Genomic DNA, 8532 nt, shown 5'->3' on the forward strand with positions numbered 1-8532 from the left:
GGTTGTTTTAAATTATATATATTTTTTTGGTTTGAATGGGCAATTCACCGAACGTATCATAAGCATCCATTGATAGAACGCATTTTTTTTGCCCCCAATTATTTTATTTAATTTATGTAGTCTCTGGCTGTTTTCAATTATATTTTAATGGTTTGATTTTTAAATAGATAATATAAAAAAAAACTCCATTTTATTTTATATATATATATTAAATAGGTAATTATTAAGGAAAATCAATTTATTAATTAAATCTTAAAGATTTGAAAATTAAGAATACAAAATTTAGGCTTGGTAACAGTTTTAAAAAACAATTTTGAAAACTAATTTTTTATAATAGTTTTTGAAAACTATTTTTTGATATTTTGTAAAATAAAATTTTGTTTGAGAACCTAAAATGTTTTTAATATTTAAAAATATTTTTTATATCTATTATTTTATTTTTAATCATTTTATATTCTTGTATAATTATTTTATAAAACAATATTTAGAAAACAAGTGCAAATAACATAAAACAATTATGAAAACGTTATATTTTTTGTTTTTAAAAAAAATAGAAAATAATATTTAATTATTAAAAATAATGTATTTTTTTGTTTTTCTGTTCTAAAAAATAGAAAAAACTATTATCGAAGTCAAATAACCCCTTAAAATTCTAGCACTTACTCACATTATATAAGGTTGATCCCTACATTGTGTGGGTAAGAGCTTTGACTCTGTTACACTTTTTGAGCATGTATAAAGTTTTACACGTTTGAAATTGGCTTGATTTGGTACATTTAGGCTCATTTAATTGATTTTGATTCTTCATTGTATTTTTACCATTTAAGAGATACATACATTGTCGGTTTGTAAAGCGGAAATCTGGGATTTGATTGGAAATGTAATTTTTGAAATGGGTTACTTAATAAGGACAAAGCCTAAATTTGATGGATGATCGACCAATATTTTATTGGGCAATGGGTTTCCTGGGTGTGGAGATATACGTCTTGATGGTTTCAAAGACATAGATTATAATATAGGCCAAGACCCTTACTATAATCGGCCTACCTACAACCTTGTTATGAATAAGCTACCTTGATCCATACCATACCTACCTTGACACAGGTCCAGGAAAGTTACATTGACATCTATTTTATTGGTCAAGCAAGTGATTAGCACAGGAAATTACTTTTTTTCAGCAAATTCTGGAGAATTTTCATCAGCCCTTGTCCCATAATTGGTCATTTCGTGTTTCCCTTTTGTTTTGAAGTGGTTTTGGCTTGGCAAGTTTATTTTTGTTATCTAGTGCAAATCATCAGGCTGAAGTGGATTTCGACCCACATTGCAATTGCTAGTTTCTTTAAAGAAGCATGCAAATCCATGAAGTTACGAAGATCTGTCTGGGGTGGATTCTGGAGGCAAATTTGGCAGCTCACCACCATTGGATGTCTTGATTCTCTCATCTTCTGACACCTTTGGCTCAGGACCCAGGGTTTAAATACCCATTTGAAGCTCTCTTCCCTCTCTTGTAATCTTGGAGGATATGTTTGGGTTTCAAAATGGTACGAAGCGAGGAAAAAAAAAATGTTAAAAAGGAAAATAGTTTTACCTCATTTAGTTTTCCTGTATAAAAAAAATCAAATATAATTTGGAAATTTATATATTTTTAATTATTTAATTAAAAAACATATAAAAATAATTTATTAATGTTGTAAAATTATAAAATGAAAGAAGAAGAAAACAAGAAAGAAAAATTAGAATGTAGGAAGAGAATAGAATGCATGGGAAAACTCTCTTGAATTTCATTAGGGGTCTCTCCCTTTTATAGAGAGTTACAAAAGATATTTATGGATGATTATTCACAAGTTACCATAGTGATACAGAATCTCATATTTTATAATACTCCCCCTTGGATGATCATAAGAATATGCCTCGTTAAAACTTTACTAGGAAAAACCCTATGGGAAAAAACCCTAGTGAAGGAAAAAGAGTACAATATTTTTTTGGATTACTGCAATTGCATCGTTAAAAACTTTGCCAATAAAACCCATTGGGACAAAACTTGGACAAAGGAAAAAAGAGTGCAGTATATCCATATTATCATTCTCCTCCTCATGTAAACATGATTATGATTTTTTCAACATTTCAAATGGTAGATCTCTCAATCTTCGTATTCCAAAGTCATACCTTAACTTTTTCAATGTGGTTAAAGGTAACTCATTTGTAAATAGATATGCTAGATTATTGCATGACCGAATCTATTGAACATCGATCTCACCTTTCTTTTGGAGCTCATGAGTATAGAGGAATTTAGGGAAGATATGCTTAGTTCTATCACCTTTTATGAATCCTCCTTTAATTTGTGCAATACAAGCATGTAACACGGTTGCATTGCCTCTAATAGAAGGTAGTCCACATGTTTCTTGTATATGTTGGATCATTGACTTTAGTCATACACATTCACGACTTGCTTCATGAATTTCAAGAATTTCTGAATGATTTGATGATGTGACCACCATTGTTTGTTTGATAGATCTCCATGAGATAGTAGTACCATTGTAATTAAACACATACCATGTTTGTGACTTACCTTTATATGGATCTGAAAGATATTATGCATCTGCATATCCAAGCAATTGTTGCTTTGATTCTCTTGAGTAAAATGGACCTATACCAGTAGTTCCACAAAGATAACGAAATATATGTTTGATACCATTCCAATGTCTTCGAGTTGGAACAGAACTATATCTTGCTAATAAATTGATAGAAAAGCAATGTTTAGACGTATACAATTGGCAAGATATATAAGTGCACTAATAGCACTAAGATATGGTACTTCAGGACCAAGTAATTCTTCATCATTTTTTGTAAGGACGAAATGGGTCATTTTTCACATCAAGTGATTGGACAACCATTGGAGAACTTAAATGATGTGCTTTATCTATATAAAAACGCTTCAAAATTTTCTTAATGTATGTTGATTGATGCACTAAAACTCCATTTGGAAAATGTTTGATCTGCAAACCGAGACAGAATTTTGTTTTTCCAAGATCTTTCATCTCAAATTCATTTTTCAAGTAATTTCTTGTTCTTGTGAGCTCTTCAGGAGTTCCAACAAGATTTAAGTCATCAACATACACTGAAATAATTGCAAATCCGGCTTTTGATTTCTTAATGAAGATGCATGGGCATATAAGATTATTCATATACCCTTCTTTTAGCAAGTATTCACTAAGGTGATTGTACCACATGCATCCGGAGTGCTTTAATCCATACAAGGATCATTGTAACTTGATTGAGTACATGTTACGAGGCTTTGTACAATTTGCTTTAGGCAATTTAAATCCTTTAGGGATTTTCATGTATATATCATTATCCATGGATCCATATAAATATGTTGTAATAACATTCATGAGACGCATATCTAGTCCTTTTAGGATTGCCAAGCTAATTAAGAAATGATATGTGATTGCGTCCATGACGGGAGAGAATGTTTCCTCATAGTCAATACCAGGTTTCTGCGAGAAACCTTGTGCTACTAATCGCATTTTATATCTTACGATCTCATTATTCTCATTGCGTTTTCGTACAAATACCCATTTATACCCAACAGGCTTTACATCTTCAGGTGTTTGGACTACAGGTCTAAAAACTTCTCATTTTGTTAATGAGTTTAACTTTGCCTATATAACTTCTTTCCATTTTGGCAAATCATTTCTATGTCGGCATTTTTCCACATTTCGTGGTTCAAGATCTTCATCATTTCTTATGGAGGCCACTTGGAAAGTGAAAATAATATTATTTTGATCCCATTTTTCTCCCATGTATACATAACTTACTGAGATCTCATAATTTTCAGGTACCTGTGCCTCTTCAAGGGCTTCTTATTCAATATGTGCCTCTTCAAGGGCTTCTTGTTCAATATATGTGCCTTTTCAAGGGCTTCTTGTATTATTTGTGCCTTTTTTAGGGCTATAGATTTATCAATTTTAAACTGACCAGTTATTTTTATGGCCTCTTTTAGAGTGCCAAGTTTTTCTTGGGTTCTCCTCTTTCGGGGAGTTACATCATTTGAGCCGACAAGTCTACCACACTTCAGGCCTATCTTAGATTAATTTGTTAACTATCTTACAGGGACATCAATTTGTGCTGGAGTATTTGCAACTAGAATATAAGACTTTGTCACTTTCTTTGTATTAATGAATGCATCTTGTAATTGATTTGCAAGATTTTGCAAATGAATGATCCTTTGAACTTTTAGTTCACATTGATTTGTATGAGGATCAAGATAAGTCAAAGTCAATGCATTCCAAATAATTTCACACCGTTCTTGTGGAACTAGCTCTTCTCCCCTTAACGGCGAGAAAATTGTCTCATTAAATGTCATTCTACCTTTTAAGTGTATAGGTATACTAGTCACTAATTAAAAACTTCTGGTTTTGTAATGTATATCCATATGACCTTTTACCCCGGGGGACCAAGTTGGTCTTAAAAGATTCTTTTGGATCTATCATCATATAAAGTGTCATTCACATGAAATCAAATACTACTAGTGACATAGTATAAGCTCTTTTGGAGCCTTTAATTAGGTTTCTATCACCTGATATAATATTAACATTGTTTGTCATCAATGTTGTGCAATTAATGAGACAAGAGTTTCATCAAAGTAACAAGTCATAAAACATTGTCATAAAGACTTCGTCTTTATAGAGTTGAATAAATATTATCACATAGAAAAAGTTAAAATCAATGGAAAAATATTAGTCATCGATGATAACTTAACTTAATAAGTTATGTAAAAGCAATGAGTGCATATATAACATAATAAAATAAATATGAAAAGATAATTTAAAGTTATATATTTCGTAAGTATCTCACACATTTGATTTTGTAAGTGTGGAGCAATTTATACATGAAATAACTAGGAAGTATTTCAATAATCAAACTAATTGTAGTGATGGATCAAGGTATGAGAGAGATCCATGTATCTTCAAGTATAAATAAATAAAAGAATTTAAATGATAAATAATAAAATGTGAAATAAACTATAAAAGATGAACAATAAACAATGTGTTCAAATATGATAACAAAATAAACCTATTTGCAAAGAATTAAATAAAAACATAACATTTAATCATAATAAACATTTCCATCACCAATTAGATGGTCAATTTTCCCATTAGGATTCTCAAAGAAATCCGAAACATCTAAATGGGTTAGATCCACTTGGCCATCACTATCAACGAAGTTCATTTCAACTTCCTTTCCTTTTATTGATGTTTGGTAAAGGTCGACCAAATGTTTTGGAGTATGACAAGTACGTGACCAATGTCCCTTCATACCACATCATAACACTTATTCTCATGGTTCTTAGGAGGTTTATCTTGTAAACACTTCCCATTTTCTTGTTTTACCTCAGTATTATTCCACTTCTGGTAGTGCAATGAGGCTTTCCTTTTCTGAGAATTTGGTGAATTATTACTATAAGAACCATGGTATCAGAGATTTCTTCCATGACCACAACCACGTCCTTGTCATCGTTCACGAGTCTGGGACAATATTGCATTCATTTCAGGGAATGATTTAGATCTAGTTGGTCAACGAGGCTGGTGATTTCTCATCAAAAGCTCATTTTTTGTTAAACCTTCATGGAGATGATGACGAAGAAAAATTAGTGTTTTTGCACAATCCTGCAGGGATGCTTGATTTCCTTTGATCATAGCTCCAAGATTCATTGACAATTTTGTTTTGAATAACTTCTGGTTATACAAGAGAATTAGAAATTGTATGCATAGCTATGAAACTATTGTTAATAAAATTTGTTTTCCATAATTCCTGTTGTGAAAAATAAGTGAGTACAAAATAAAAAATTAAAAGTCAATATTTTTCATAACTTTGAATTATGATCATTTTGTCAAAAACAAGAAAATATGAAAATTTGGACATAGTTTCAGGCTATGAACTATTTATGTATAACTTCTAGTTACACAATATAATTAAAAGAAATTAAAGAAATTAAAAGTTAATATCTTTCATAGCTTCAGGCCATGATTATTTTGTCAGAACAAGAAAATATTTAAATTTGTACATAGCTTTAGGCTATGAACTGTTTTTTTTTTTTATATAAATTTGTATATAGCTTCAGGTTATGAACTATTCATTGGGTAGATTTGTGCATAGCTTTGGGCAATGAACTTTCATTATGTAGATTTATACATAGCTTTAGGTTACGAACATTTATTTATTTTATAGCTTCTGGCTATAATATTGTTTGGTATAACTTCTAGTTATATCGTATAATTAAAAATAAATAATTAGGGATCATATACATAACATCTGGTCATGTATTTGTAATTTTATAATTTTCCCCATAACTTTTGGTTATAGTGATTGCACATATTTTTCATAACTTCTGGTTATGAATTTACCCCATAATTTATAATTTACCTCATAACTTCTGGTTATAGGGATTATACATATTTATGTATTTAAATAAACTAAATGAAAATCGAAATAAAAGGGTAATAAAATAGAAAATCATGATATAAGTTTATCACATACCTTTTTGTGAGAAAGAAGAGAAAAAAGTCTTTTTATTTCTCTGAAAAGGAGAATGTCTTTCTTATTTCTCTGAATAGAGAAAAATCTTTCTATTTCTTTTGTAGAGACTAGTCGTGCTGATAACGTATTGTAAAATTATAAAGTGAAAGAAGAAGAAAACAAAAAAGAAAATTTAGAATGTAGGAAGATAATAAAATGCATGAGAAAACTCTCTTGAATTTCATTAGGGGTCTTTCCCTTTTATAGAGAGTTACAAAAGATATTTATGGATGATCATCCATAAGTTACCATAGTGGTACAAAATCTCATATTTTATAACAATTAATTTTATTTTCTTCTATTTTTGCTTCATATTTTCTCTTAATTTTTTTGGAGTGTCAAGGTTGCTTTACTAGTAGAGTGTGTTTGGTACGTGATAGTGAGGAATGATGATAAATATTTTGTTTCTATTTATATTCCCTCTAAGAATGAATTTCATTATTTTATTTTAATTCTTGTGTTTGGATGTATATAGGAATATAATATTGAAATGTTAATTTATTTCCATCCAATGTTAAGTAAAAATGAGAATGAAAATGAAAATAAAAATGATCTATAATGTCCGCTCATATGGTTTAAATTTTTTTTTTTTTTTTAAAAAAAAATCTCACATTGCACATAATTTGAAATAATTTTTTATTTCCAAAATAATAAAAATTTATTTATGTGTGTGGTTTATTAATAAGTTTAATAATTTTTTAAAAATAATTTAAAACTCAAAAAATATATAATGACTATACAAAATAATAGATATAATTAACGTTTTAATTTCTTTAATAAATCTTATAATTTTTAAGAATAATTTGAAATTGAAAAAATAATAATTAATTAAAGATTAAATAAAATAATTTATAATGTTTTTTTTTTGCATATAATGAAAATTTTGGCTCATTTATACCTTAAAAAATAAATTTTGTTTTTTGAGTTATTATTTATTTATTTATAACAAAATAAATCAATTAATATTAATATCTATATTTTTATAATATTTATAAAAAAAAAATCTAATTTATGGTTTTATTATAAATTCATATTTTATTAAAAAAATATTTTAAAAATTTATTTGTAATTAAAAAATTATTTTAATTTTAATAAGACGTGAATTAAATTTAGTTTACATTATATAAATTGAATTTATAATTTTTTTTTTTACAAAATAAGAAATTATTTTTAAAAACAACTTATCTAATAAAGTCTTTAATTTTTTATTTTTTGCAATATATTTGTAAAAATAACTTACATTAGGAAATCAAAATACCTCTTAGTTATGATGAATTGAAATTCCACTTACAAGTGAGATTTCATTTCCATTGGAATCACTTTTGATTATATTTCCATCATCATTTAAGTTATCCAAATATGATAATGAAGGAGGAAATGAATAAGATACCCATTCCTACTCCTCATTTCTGCATACCAAACACGCCCTCATAGTTTTTTCAACCCAATGTTAGCTTGTAAAATGCTTAAGAAGGCACTTGGAATGCTTGGATTTTAATGCCTTGGCTTGTCATATATTGATTTTGTAAAATTAGGCTTGTATTTGTGAGTTTGTTGTAGTGTCCCACATTGCCCGGGGAGTGAATGGGGAAAAGCCATATAGGGAGGGCTTTCACAACACATTATCAAGGCCTTTTCTTAAGGGCATATACTCAATAAAGAAGCAAAAACGGGATTGGATGGTGGACCATTTGTGCCCCACTACAGCTCAAACTAGACAATATTGGGTGGAGAGTGGGCCATAACAGAATGGTATCCATACTTGATCTTTGGTTGGAAGTGGGCCATTAAGGACACTAGGCTCAAAAGGAGGTGGCTTGTAGTGTCCCACATCGTTCGGGAAGTGAATAAGGAAGAACCCTATATGAAGGGTTTTCACAACACATTATGGAGACCTTTTCTTAAGGGTGTAGGCCCAATAAAGAAGCAAAACCAGGGTTGACTGATGGGCCA

The sequence above is a fragment of the Vitis vinifera genome, chromosome 5 (assembly GCF_030704535.1).
Source record: "Vitis vinifera cultivar Pinot Noir 40024 chromosome 5, ASM3070453v1".
NCBI classification, from domain to species: Eukaryota; Viridiplantae; Streptophyta; class Magnoliopsida; order Vitales; family Vitaceae; genus Vitis; species Vitis vinifera.